We start from the raw sequence: 14366 nt of genomic DNA on the forward strand, positions 1-14366 counted from the left end.
TGAATTTCGGTTTCTTCAAAGGCTACAATAGAATTCATAGGTTTATGGTTATGACTAACTGAGGTGATATTTGAAAAGGCTTTAATGATTTAAAAATTAGCCTTGGTTTCTTTGGTAGATTATAACCATTTGCTTGGAGTCTATTGGCTTAAATATAAAATAGTTTTATCTTATAATGCATGTTATAATTACTTTCTACTTTGTACTTCTTTTTGTCTCTCTCTCTTTTTCTTTCTCTCTCTCTCTCACACACACACACACAAACATCTTGTGATGGATCTCCATTACTTGTCTTTTCATAGTATTGTGGTATGCACTTTCATTGCTTTGTGTCACCTGCCAAAATGAAGATTTAATAGTTTACTTCCTTCTTTAGTTCATTGGTAAAAGTACCAATGGTGAATATTTTCAGGGTGCATACTATGTGTCAGGCATTGCTCTTAGTCATATCTGTATTAACTCATTTAATCTTCACAGCAATCCTTGAGACAGATACTATTATCATCCTCATTTATACATTGGGAGACGAAAACACAGAGAGGTTAAGTAATTTATCTAATGTTAGTAAATGGTAGATTTGACTTTAAATCCAGGCAGTGTGGTTCCAGATGCTGGATTTTTAATCATTATCTTATTTTTTTCTTATAAAATTTATTTAATATTGATCCTGGAGAGTCCTAGCTTATCTTTCTTCATTTAGGGCCAATTTGTCTATTTTCTTTTTCTCCCCTATATTTATGTCAGCTCCTTGTTGATGGTAAAACAATTCTAAATTAAATAAATTATGTTATGAACACGGTGGAATTATGGTATATACATATATCTCTGCTATTATATAATGCATAATTAATAAAATGGAGAGTTGCTCAAGATAGATTAATAAGTGAAAAGGGAGGTAACGAAACAAGATCTAAAATTTGATTTTTAAAATAATGTACATATATAAGCCAAACTGTTAATAGTGATGTTTCTCCCTGGAGGGTTGATATATGTGGTTTTCTTTATCTTCTTGCATTTATCTGTAATTTTTGTATTTTTATAACAAATCGTGTAACAATGAAAGAAGATACTAAAATAGTCAAACACATTTTAAAAATCTCTTAAAATTTGGTATTTTTCACAGATTTTTCATGTTGAACCTTGGCAAAAGTATTTTGCTAGTCTGTGTAAATCGTAATCATTGGTGGTAACTTATTTGCCTTATACCTGACCTTTAAAATAATTCTAACAGCCATGAGTTTTAGTCTCAAAAATTTTATTGCGTTTTTATTGGTGTGTCTTTAGTGAACCTATAGATCATTATACATTTTACCATTCTCTCTGATAGGAAAGTGTGTCTGAGTGGTCTGCATATCCTTCATTCGTTGAATGAGTTTGGGTCAACCTCTGAGTTTGGTACCACCGGGGATACTATGATGCTTTCACATGCAATTGCTGTATCCTTTAAAAATGGAGCTTATAATGGCAGTCCCTAATTCTCTGCATAATTCATGAGGAAACACACTTTGGACTGGTTGATTCCAGTTTTATCCTTGGGTAGTTATTGTTAAAAATAAGAGTGAGACCAACTGGAGTTGTTACCAACAGTATCCTGAAGGCTGACTTCGAGGCAAATACTGAAATCCAGTCATACAAAAGAAAGTTAAAATCCTCTTAGCATTTTTATAGAGCAGTCAAATATGACAATATTTACATGGTAAAATATGAAAGATTTAATGCATTTGTTTTATGTGCCTCCTAACAATAACTGATTGTCTACTGTATATACAGGAGTGTTCTACGAGTTACACATAGAAGGCATATAAATACTACAAACTGCCCTTGACTTTGGAAATTTATAGTCGAAGAGAATTGAGTCTTTGGAGAAAGAAAAACAGCCTACTTTCATCACAAGATAGTAGAAGGGAGAAAAAGAATGCAATGAGGTGAAGGCTTCCTTCATGTAGATTTAGCAACAGTTGGAGTAAAGGGCAAGTTCATTTTATGCTCTTTGATCAATCTACATGGTGCTGATTGATTAGATTATTATGCTTCTAAAATCAGAGATATAGCCAAGGGAAAGAGCTCATTAAGAGGACAACTCACAGAAGAAATTTATGAAGATCCCTGGATGTGGATGTGGCCTAGGCACCTATATTTTCATCTCTTAGTAGTCACTTAATTAAAATGACTATTTGCAACCTGGAAATTGAGTCTCCTGATGTACGGCATTTATTATTATTATACTTTAAGCTAGTATGAATGAACATTTTTAGAGGCGTACCTCACCCATTCTGATCAAGGATTTGCAAATTCCCTTCTTACCTGTCTCCACACTAGGTAAAATTTAAAGGACCATGTTAAATTACAAGGCACTGTAATTAGTTATCTTATTAGGAGAGAGACTCTGAGCCAAGGAAGTTCAAATGTTCCTGAAAGTTTGACTAATTTTGAAGAATTTTAAGAATTACGTTTGTCTTTTCCACTACCCCAGAATATTGGAGATGCTATGGACAATGGAGTTTTTTTATAAATGAGAAGGCCTCGTTGCAGGGAGTAGTAGTATAAAGCCCTTACAAGGGTGTTTGCCTTTGTAATACTTCCCCTAAATAGGACTTGGAAGAGTTCCAAGGGGCCATCAAAGAATTCCCAAATTAGTTTCCAACATCAAAAAAAAAATATTGAAAGTGATATGGATGTAAATTACATGAAGATAATCTAGTATTTCCGGGGCACTGGTCTTGTAGCCCTAGATGATTTCAAGTAGAATCTTGTTGTTATTCCATGTGAGTTCAACCACCATAGTAAGAAAAAAATGGCCATCACTATAAATTAATAGTGCCAGGGAAATTTTAGGAAAATTCCTTAGAATAACTCTAATACATCTCATCTTCCAACAATATAATCCTGCAAAACACTCAAGATTGGACATATGTGGGAGGCAAAATCTCACAGCACATTTCATACTTCCAAGTTGACTCCCTATTATTAATCTCTTCAATGGGATATGAATTTTTTTTTTGTATGCTTTTCAGAATGGTCGAAATCTTTCTCTATGGCTCTGACGCTGGTGAAAATTTACTGTTTCGTGTTTCCCACTTGGGAAATCACGAGACTCTCATTAAAGAGCACTGCAAAGTCATCATTACTTGCACAAAAACTCCACTATGCAAAGTCATCATTACTTGCACAAAAACTCCACTATCCATACTCTCTGCAATCTTCTGGCTTATTAGGAAAGAAAAATGGAATTTTCAAGTTAAAGTTAGTCGAACTTTCAGAAACATTTGACCCTCCCCAGCTCATCCTCTCTCTTCCGATAGGTTAGTAACAAGCCAATCTGTGCATCTAACAGTAACATCTAATCTTAGACTAACTCTGTTGCAAGCAGATATGGCCAAAAGCTACAAGGAACTCATAAAATAGAATGGTCTTTTAACAGGTCTGAATGTTTTTTCCTCATCCTCCCAAGAAACAATTGCATGACCTAAAACTTGGAGAATTTCCCAGAGCATCACTGATTTACTTTTTATGGTATCATCCAAGTGGAGATTCCTTTAGGGAAATTGTTAATTGGAAAACATGATCAAAAATTTGCTTTAATCTTAGCCAAAGTTATAAATGGCTCTAACAGTTTTGTTTTGTTTTTTTTTGCTGAGGAAAAGTTACCCTGAGCTAACATCTGTTCTCAATCTTCTTCTTTTTGCTTGAGGAAGATTTACCCTGAGCTAACATCTGTGACAATCTTCCTCTATTTTGTATGTGGGTCGCCACCACAACATGGCTGCCAACAAGTGGTGTAGGTCTGTGCCTGGGAATCACACCCCAGCCATCAAAGCAGAGCACATCAAACTTAACTGCTAGGTCATGGGGCCAATGCAAACTCTGACAGTTCTTGAGGCTCAATAGGCAAATCTAAACATTTTAGCTTGTGTGATAATGGACAACCAAATAGCTTTTGACTTTCTATTAGCTAAGCAAGTTATGCCTGTATTACAACCAAAATTTTTTGTTGCACTTGGATAAATATATGAGCCAGATGGAACAATTAATCTCTAAAATTATTATTTTTTTACCTGGCTCCCCAAGGTAAGTAAATATATTCAGGGACACATTACTTTAGTCTGAGTTTGGTAATTTTTAATAATGTCTCTGATGCATTCTGCAATGTTTAATCATTATTCTTCTCTTGAATTTCTATGCATTGTAACTGCAAGTGATTTCCAAAGTTTTAAATGCTGCTATACAGCTAATGTCATATCACATGATTCAACAACTCATCATCTGACAAAAGGAGCATGGAGATCAGCCCTTAATTAGACTTCAAATTGTTATTACTGTGACAACAATGCCATCTATTGAACCTGACAATGCTATAGATCAATAGTGAGGCTACTTTTTTCCTGACCTTCTGGCCAAAGCATAATTATCAGTTATGTAAGATTGACAGCTAGAACAACCATCTCTGTCAATTGTGTAACTACAACCAGGGAACATCTTGTGATTCACATAACACTTCCTTCTTGGCACAAAACCTAGGCTTTCCTGCATCAACTCTTGCCTTAACACATCAACTGATCCAAAGATTTTCCATGTTTCTGACAGCCTTCTGTAAGCACTTGTGAGGTCAATTCATAAGCCATAAAATCCAGATTAGCACTTCCTCTAATTAAATATTATTTTGAAATTATGTTTGCCCCTGCTGCAATAAGTCAATAATACTATTTACTAATATTATAGCAGATTTCTTTACTTGAGGAGGATATGTTCCCATAAAAATCCTTAAATTTACTAATGAATACTTTAAAATATTTTATTCGGGAAATTCCTAAACTGAAGATACAAAACAATTATACCATATTTTTTCTAGTATTATAAACCAAAACAGTTACTATAAAAAGTCTCCAAATGTGCTAACTCTTAACATTCATAATGTGAATTTTAAAATTCATCTTTCCTTTAGAAAATAGGAAAGTGGATGGCTATTTGCTTCTTTTTATCAGATCAGAAATCATAGTGACAGTAGGCGCAAATCAGGATTCAATGGAAGTTAGACACTTTTTTCTAGTGTGTGTCTGCAGCTTAGTCTTTGTCTCCTATTTTTATTGGAGTTCTAACCATAAAGAATCAACTTGAGTCTTGTCATTGAGATGAAAGAGTACTTCTATCTTTTATTGAAATTAGTTACCATTCAGTAAGGTTTTAAAATTTTTTAATGTTTTATTTTCTTTCTTTACTATTTTTTTTGAGGAAGATTAGCCCTGAGCTAACATCTGCTGCCAATCCTCCTCTTTTTGCTGAGGAAGACTGCCCTGAGCTAACATCCATGCCCATCTTCCTCTACTTTCTATGTGGGACACCTGCCACAGCATGGTTTGCTAAGCGGTGCAGTGTCTGCACCCAGGATCGGAAACAGCAAACCCCGGGCCGCCAAAGCAGAACCTGCGAACCTAACACCTGCACCGCTGGGTGGGCCCCAGTTTTTTTTTTTTTTAATACAGCAAACCTGCCATCAAGCTAATGATTTTAATGAATAACTCAATTGCGATAACACAATTTGATTAGTTTTAAGGCCTTTAAAATCTAGTATATTCAAAATCCATCAATTATCCTAAATGAGTAAAGACATCCAGCCTTTTTAAAAAACAAACGTACCTTCTCACAAATTCATGTAAACATTCTGTCTAGTTACCTTGCATTCATGTAATTGTCTTTCAAAGAGAAGTTGATAATTTTTCATTAACCTGTACTCCTCATCTAAAAGGAAAAAGATATAGTCAAAATAGAGCATTTTGCAGCTCCATTCTTACCACTTCCTATCAATAGACTTGACTTTTACCCAATTTCCTTTGCCAGAAGAGGATTTTTGTTGATTTTAAGGTTAAAATGAGAAAGATTCCTTCAGTTAGTTTATGTTGTTAAGTCAGTTTTGTCTGGTTAGAGGCCAAAGGATGACTTATTCGGTAATTTAGTTTTACCCTTTTTGTTCTCCCTCACATCAGTTCTTACTTTCTATATTTTCAACATACTTAAATACAGGTTTCTCTATATTCTTTGGCCTTTTACCTTATTTCCATGTTTTATCCATATGAACCACACATACTGGCTGCACTTTACTGGGTTTTAACTTACTATAAGTCACTAGTTGTTAATGGGAGGAAATAACCCTCAAGTAAGAAATTCATTACTTGTGATTTGCTAGGCTAATGGGAAAGGAAGAGGATAGAAAATTGTGATTATAAACAGTTGTTCCCATAGCTACACCCAGCTCCAAAGACAGAGAATTCAGTTATAATTTTTAGCAAGAGAAAAAGCAAAACAATTCCACCTTTCCAAAATTTGTGATGACAATTCTCTAGAGGGATAGCTATTTCTAGACCACCTCCTCCTCCCACTTCAAAATCAGCTTCTGCTTGTACAGCAAGAGTGTTTGAGGTGAAGGCACTGCAAAACACATTAACAATGTTTCTGTTTATTTCTATTATATCAGGATCAAGTAGAGAAACTTGATTCACATTGGGTCAGCGTCAGAACTCAACTGAGTATTTATAACTTTATTTCATGCAGAATACACTCAAACCCAATCACACTGGGACAGCACTTTCAGGATTCTTGCAGATCATTTATTTGCAGTGAGGCAGTTAGATTTGGCCAATGAATGACCGGAGGAGAATTTTCCTCTCCTTTCAACATCATTTGACTGCACTGGAGGAGAGACAATGTTCTCTACCTCAATCTAATCAGGTCTTGGTCTCTGTAACAGGGAAATACTTTCTGTTAGGAAAAATGAGAATGACTTGGAAATTGGCAAAGAGATTATTGGATGTGCTTTCAATGGAATACTGGGCATTGTCTAGGGGCTCCTCTGGGATTATGTGGTTCTATACAAATGCAGGCCTTTCTCTTTGACTAGCCTATTTCACAAACATATAGAGCTAGAAGTTAACTCTTAGAAAACTGATAATAATACATATATTTCCTCTTCAGAGCAATGGAAATCATTTCTGCTCATGGCAGTGCAAACACAGTTTTTCCAACAGAGAATATAAGTCTCTGTAAGTCAAATCCTCATTTAAACTGGTTTTAACATCTTACCAGTTCCCTCATTAATTAATGACTTTGTATGAGCATCGTGATTTTAGTTTTTTGAAAATTATCCTAGCCAACTAGCCCTGCAGACGCATGTGCAGATCTAGAATCTGACTCCTCTCCTGCAGTAGACCACCAACAGCCAGCCCAGTGAGTTAGTGTTTCCCTAACCCATTTACCTGGATACTGCCAACCAATCAGGCAAATTCAGAGACTTTGTTTTACAAAAATGGGACAGAGTTAGATCATGGCCTTTTGGCTTTAACAGACTTACTGATTTTCTCCACTTTTCCTCCAAACTAGCAATCTTGTCAGTCTGTTGCTGGATTGCATTTAATAAAATGTTTCCATTCAACACTTTTTCAGTCTCTTATTTTTTTTATTTATTTAGTTTTTTCTTTTTTGCAACACCAACAAAATGAAAATTGAAACTAGTTAGACGCAAAGACTTTATTCACGACTGTTATGGTAGTGACTCCCTGAAGAAATTTTAGTTGAGGTTTTTGTTCAGGGATATCTTCTGGAATGTTTGCTAACTTAGAGTTGGGTAGTGGTACAGCTTGTCCATTTTCAACATTTCTGTGATTTGTTTCATCACTGGCCAGCTATGGTTCATTGTGGTCATTTTTTGTGATATGCTTTTGCTCCTCAGAATTTATTATGCATTTTTGCTCCTATTTCCTTTTCTCAGTTCCTAAAACTGCTTTTAGATACTGAGAGTCTGATAAAATTTCATGAGTGGGAATACAGCTTTTCAGATTGTCATATGACTTTGGATCCTTACCCAATAATTGCATGAATTTCCTTTTCATTATCTCATTAATTTTTCCAGCAAATTTACAGGAAAAAGAAAAACAGAACAAAATAAAACTATTTGGCTCTATCTCAAATTAGAGATTAGTTGCAAAGACAGGTGGTTCCCTTTGAAAACTCCAAAGAAAGGATGGCAGCTTTAAGGTTTTTGTGCACCTGTGATTCAGTGCTAAAGTTGTGTGCTTGATTACCTTCTATTGGAATTGCTATGAGTTGCAGACACACATTCTGAAAGAAAAGAGATTTTTGGTGTTTGAATTGAATTTACCCGTAGTTTTGGGGGCTTCAAACTGAACAGTAGACTCAGGGGCTGAAATTTTCTGACTTGCAAGGAAATCTACAAAACTTAATGGTGATGGGTTCATTTATCATGAGAGTAGCGAGTAGTTTTACAGTTTAATGAACGAATTCTCCTTCTAACAACAAACATACTTTATTATAATGTAAATGAGCTACTGCAATTCTCTATTGCAAGTATGGTTTCCAAGTATAACTAGTTGCATGATTATATTTTTAAGTCTTTCCTCTTTTCAACAACCATCAGTAAAGACAGAGAATCTTAAAATTAAGAAAATAGATTATATATATCTTCAGCTTTATTGAGATATTATTGAAATATAACATGTGAGTATAAGGTGTACAGTCTGATTATTTGATGCCTGTATGCAAATCAATAAATATGATACATTACATTAATGGAATGAAAGAAAAGAATCATATGATCATCTCAACAGATGCAGAAAAAGCACTTGACAAAGTTCAACATTTTTTCATAATAAAAACTCTCACCAAATTTGCTATAGAAGAAATATGCCTGAATATAATAAAGGGCATATATGACACACCCACAGTGTACATCACGCTCAATGGTGAAAGGTTGAAAGTTTCCTACTAGGATCAGGAAAAAGACAAGGGTGTCCACTCTCGCCATGCCTACTCAACACATTACTGGAAGTCCTTGCCAGAGCAACTAGGCAAGAAAAGATTCCAAAGACTTCACCAAAAAAAAAAGTTAGAAACTAAGCAACGAATTCAGTAAAGTTGCAGGTTGCAAAATCAGTATACAAAACTTACTTGTATGTTTATACGCTGATAATAAACTATCTGAGAAAGACACAAAGAGAACAATCTCATTTACAATAAGATCAAGAACAATAAAATACTTAGGAATGAATTTAAGCAAAGAGGTGAAAAATCTGTATACTGAAAATTACAAAATACTGATGAAAGAAATCGAAGAAGACACAAATAAATGGAAAAATATCTGGTGTTCATGGATTGGAAGAATTAATATTTTAAAATGTCCATACCACCCAAAGCCATCTATAGATTCAATGCAATCCCTATCAGAATTCCAATGGTACTTTTTTTTTCCTTTTTTTTTAAAAGATTGACACCTGGGCTAACAACTGTTGCCAATCTTTTTTTTTTTTTTTTTTTCTGCTTTATTTCCCAAACCCCCCCGGTGCATAGTTGTATATCTTAGTTGCAGGTCCTTCTAGTTGTGGGATGTGGGACGCCGCCTCAGTGTGGCCTGACGAGTGGTGCCATGTCCGCGCCCAGGATCTGAACCCTGGGCTGCCGCAGCAGAGCGTGCGAACTTAACCACTCGGCCATGGAGCCGGCCCCATCCAATGGTACTTTTAACAGACAATTTAAAAAATCCTAAAATTCACATGGAACTACAAAAGATTCCAAAAATCAATGCAATCTGAGAAAGATGAACAAAGCTGGAGACATCATACTTCCTGATTTCAAACTTTATGACAAAGCTATATAAACAAAATAATATGGCACAGGCATAAAAACAGACACATAGACCAATGTAACAAATTCAGAGCAGAGAAATAAACTCATGGTTATACAGTCAACTAATATTTAACAAGGGAGCCAAAAATACTTTATGGGGAAAAAATAACCTCTTCAATAAGTCATGCTGGGAAAACTGGATATTCACATTCAAAAGAATGATATTGAACCCTTATCTAACACTATCACAAAAATTAACTTGAAATAGATTAAAACTTAAATATAAGAACCCAAACTGTAAAACTACTAGAAGAAAACATGGGGAAAATTCTCCTTGATGTTGGTCTTGGCAACAATTTTCTGGATATGATACCGAAGTGTAAGCAACCTAAGCAAAGATAAATTAGTGGACTAAAAAGCTTCTATACAGCAAAAGAAATAATCAACAAAATGAAAAAAACAACTTACAGAATTGAAGGAAGTATTTGCAAACCTTCTATCTGACAAAGGATTAATATCCAAAATATATAAAGAATTCAAACTACTCAGTAGTAAAACAGACCAAATCAAAAAATGGGCAAAGGACTTGAACAGACATTTCTTCAAAGAAGACATGCAAATGGCCAACAGGTACATGAAAAGATTCTCAGCATCACTAATCATTAGGGAAAGGCAAATCAAAACCACAATATCAACTCACAGTTATTAGAATGGCTACTATCAAAAAGACAATAGATAACAAGTGTTGCCAAGGATGCAGAGGAAAGAGAACCCTTGTGCACTGTTAGTGGGAATGTAAATTGGTGAAGTCACTTAGGGAAACAGTATAGAGTTCCCTGAAAAAATTTAAAAATAGAGCTACCATATGATCCAGAAATCCCACTTCTAGGCATATGCCTGAAGGAAATGAAATCACTATGTTGAAGAGATATCTGCATCCCCTTGTTCATTTCAGCAATATTGGCTATTGTTCATATATCATTCAAAATAGCCAAGACATGGAAACAGCTTTAGTGTTTAGTGTCCATCAGTGGATGAATGAAGAAAATGATATATATATATACACACACACACACTAGAACTTATGGTCCGAGCCTAATTTATTGCCTACTAAAACAATCAATCAGTGACAAAAAATTTTCCAGAGGACTTTAACATTACCCAGAGTCTCACAAAATAACATTAAAAACGTCCAAGATAAAATCTAAAATTACTTGACATGCAAGAATCAAGAAAATTCAATCAATTCCAAAGGGAAAAGATAATCAACAGATACTAACACAATATTACCAAGATGCTGTAATTGGCTGACAAATAGTTTAAAGTAACTATTATTATTATGATTTATAAGAAGGGTAAAGATGCCTTAAATGAACAGAAATACAAAATTTCTCAGCAAAAATACAGAAAGTATAAACAAGAATGATATGAAAACTTTAGAACTTCAAAATACAATATTTGAAATAAAAATTTGTGGGATGAGATCAATAACAGATGGAGATGCCAAAAGAAAGAGACAGTGAACTTGAAGATACATCAATATACATGATCTACTCTGAAGAACATAGATTAAACATGCCCACTCTGGATAACAGAGATTATAAAGATATAAATAAAAAAAGAGATTAGTATAGGAACAAAGTTTGAAAAAATAATGGTTGAGACCTTTCCAAATATATTGAAAGACAGATTTACTGACTCAAAAAGCTCAGCAAAACCAAGCAGAATATACTCAAAGAAAACCATGCTTAGAATCATTATAATAAAACTTCACAGAATTGCAGACAAAGACAAATCCTGAAAGCAGCCTAAGAGAACAGACACATTACATAGAGGGTAATGCTACAAATATCAGTTTACTCAGAAAAAAATATAAATGCCAGAAGAGGGTTGAACTTAAGAAGGAACAGGAATGATAAATCTCCTGGAAAATATAAACAGATTATTTTTCTCCTCTTAAGTACTCTAAACTATGTATAAATATTAAAGATAAAAATTATGACATGGACCCATGATATTTCCAGATGTGGGATAGATGTTTCTTTATATTCAGATCGTAATACTTTCTAGTTTTCCTTTTAATTTCTTTAACATATGAATTATAATTCTTATGGAAAATTTCCAACTATTATTCTGTTGTTGATTTTAATTTATTTTCATTATAGTCAATTACCTAGTTTGTGTGATTTGAATCCTTTGAAATTTATGGAGACTTGTTTTTTTGTCCATTAGACAGCAGGTTCTTATCTCACCTCATATTGGGCACTGAACAACCTGCAGAGCCTGGTCACTTGTGACAACTCAGAACATAGGAAAGGGGAGGGCATTCAGTTACAGCTCATGCTGCTCTGTGAGATTGGGAATAAGCATAGAACTGAGCTTTTTCCTCTAGAAAGGAAGGAATGAAGTAAATCGGGCCTAATTCCCGGAAATTCAGTGTCCTTTGTAATATTTCTATCTTGCTCATACAAAGAGTCAAAAAACTGGAAGAGCTTGGTGTTTTGGGTCAGCTAGCAAAAAAGAAAAGGAGTGGGTGTCCCCTTCCAGGTGCCACAGTTTTATGTGATTGAGAAAAAGCACAGAACTGAGGCTTTTACTTCAGGAGGGAGGGCAGAAATTAAAAGGGGCCTTGTCTCTAATTTTAAAGCACATTCTCTGAGGGACTGGTCTTTATCTTGCTTTGTATTGAGCACTGCTGACTGGTGAAGGTCTTTGCCAGTCAAAACAAATCTATAAAGACAAGGAGAGGAAGCTCCTTCTTCAAATGCACAGACAACAAAACAAACCTACAATAAACATAAAGAATCATGAAGAATGACACAATCCAAAAAATAAAACAAATATATACAACCAATCCAAAAGAAATGGAGATCTGTGAATTGCTTGAAAATTCAAAATAATCATCTTAAAGAAGCTTAATAGTTACAAGAGAACATGATAAATAATCAAATGGTATCAGGGAAGCAAATGAGAACAAAATAAGAATATCAAGAAAGATATACGTATGATAGAAAAAAGAACCAAACAGAAAAGCTGGAGTTAAAGAATACAATAACTCAGCTGAAAAATTCACTACTGGGATTCAAGGGCATACTTGATCAAGCAGAATAAAGAATCAATGAACCTGAAGACAGGTCATTTGAACTTATCTGGTTGGAGGACCAAAAACAAAAAAGAATGAAAAAGAGTGGAGAAAGCCTCATGGACTATGGGATTCCATCAAGTGAACACAAATATGCATCATGGGAGGCCCTGAAGGAAAAGAGAAAGAGGAAAACAGCTTATTTAAAGAAATAATGTCTAAAAACTTCCCAAATCTGGAGAAGAAAATGGATATCCAGAATCATGAAGCTCCAAAGATTCCAAATAGGTTTACATTAAAGAGATTTACTGTGAGACATAGTATAACCACACTGTCAAAAGCCAGAGACAAAGAGAGTTTTGAAATAAGCAAGAGAAAAGTGACTCTTCTTAAACAAAGGAGTCCTTGTAAGACTGCCATTAAGTTTTTCAGCAGAAACCTTGTAAGCCAGAAGAGAGTTGGAGGATATATTCAAAATGTTGAAAGAAAAATACTGCAAACCAAGAACACTATACCTGCCACAGACTTGCATCAAAAGTGGAGGAGAGATAAGACTTTACCAGACAAACAAGAGTTGAAGGAGTTCATCACCACTTGATCTGCCTTACAGGAAATGTTTAACAGAGTTCTTCAACCTGAAACAAAAGGACCCTAATTAGCAGGATGAAAAATATGAATTTAACAGCTCACTAGTGGAGGTAAATATATAGTTAAATACCAAATATACTAATACTTTAAAAGTGGTGCATAAATCATTTTCAATCCTATCATAAAAGATAAAAGGCAAAGTATTAAAAATAGCTCATTACAATAATTTAATGGATACACAAAATATGTGACGTATCATATTAACAGAATGAAAGATAAAAATTCATACAATCATCTCAATAGATACAGAAAATGCATTTGACAAAATATAATATCTTCTCATGACAAAGACTGTCAACCAGTTAGATATAGCAGGAATATATCTATACATAGTAAAGTCCATGTAGGACAAGCCTACAGTGAACATCATACTCAATGGTGAGAAGCTGAAAGCTTTTCCCCTAAGTTCAGGAACAAGAAAAGAATGCCTACTTTCAACAATTTTGACATATTACTGGAACTATTAGCCAAAGCAATTAAGTAAGAGAAAGAAAGAAAGTGCACCCAAACCAGGAGGAAAGAAGTTAAAGTGCCTCTGCAGATGGCATGATGCCATATGTGAAAACTCTAATGACTCGACCAAAAACCTGCTGGAAGTAATAAATGAATTCAGTAAAGTTGCAAGATACAAAATCAACATACAAAACTCAGTTGCATTCTATATACTAACAATGAATTATTTGAAAAAGAAACTAAGATAATCATTTACAATAGCATTAAAAAATATAAAATATTTACAAATAAATTTAACCAAGAAGGTGAAAGATCTAAAAACTATAAGATGATAGAAGAAATTGAAGAAGACAAATAAATGGAAAGGTGTCTTGTGTTCATGGATTGGAAAAATTAATGTTGTTCAAATGTGCACATTCCTCAAAGCAATCTATGATAGATTCCATGCAATCCTTACAAAAATTTCAATGGTATTTTTCACAGAAATAGAACAAATAATCATAAAATTCCTACAGAACCATAAGAGATCCTGAATAGCCGAAGCACTCTTGAG

This window comes from Equus quagga, chromosome 2 (assembly GCF_021613505.1).
Source record: "Equus quagga isolate Etosha38 chromosome 2, UCLA_HA_Equagga_1.0, whole genome shotgun sequence".
NCBI lineage: Eukaryota > Metazoa > Chordata > Mammalia > Perissodactyla > Equidae > Equus > Equus quagga.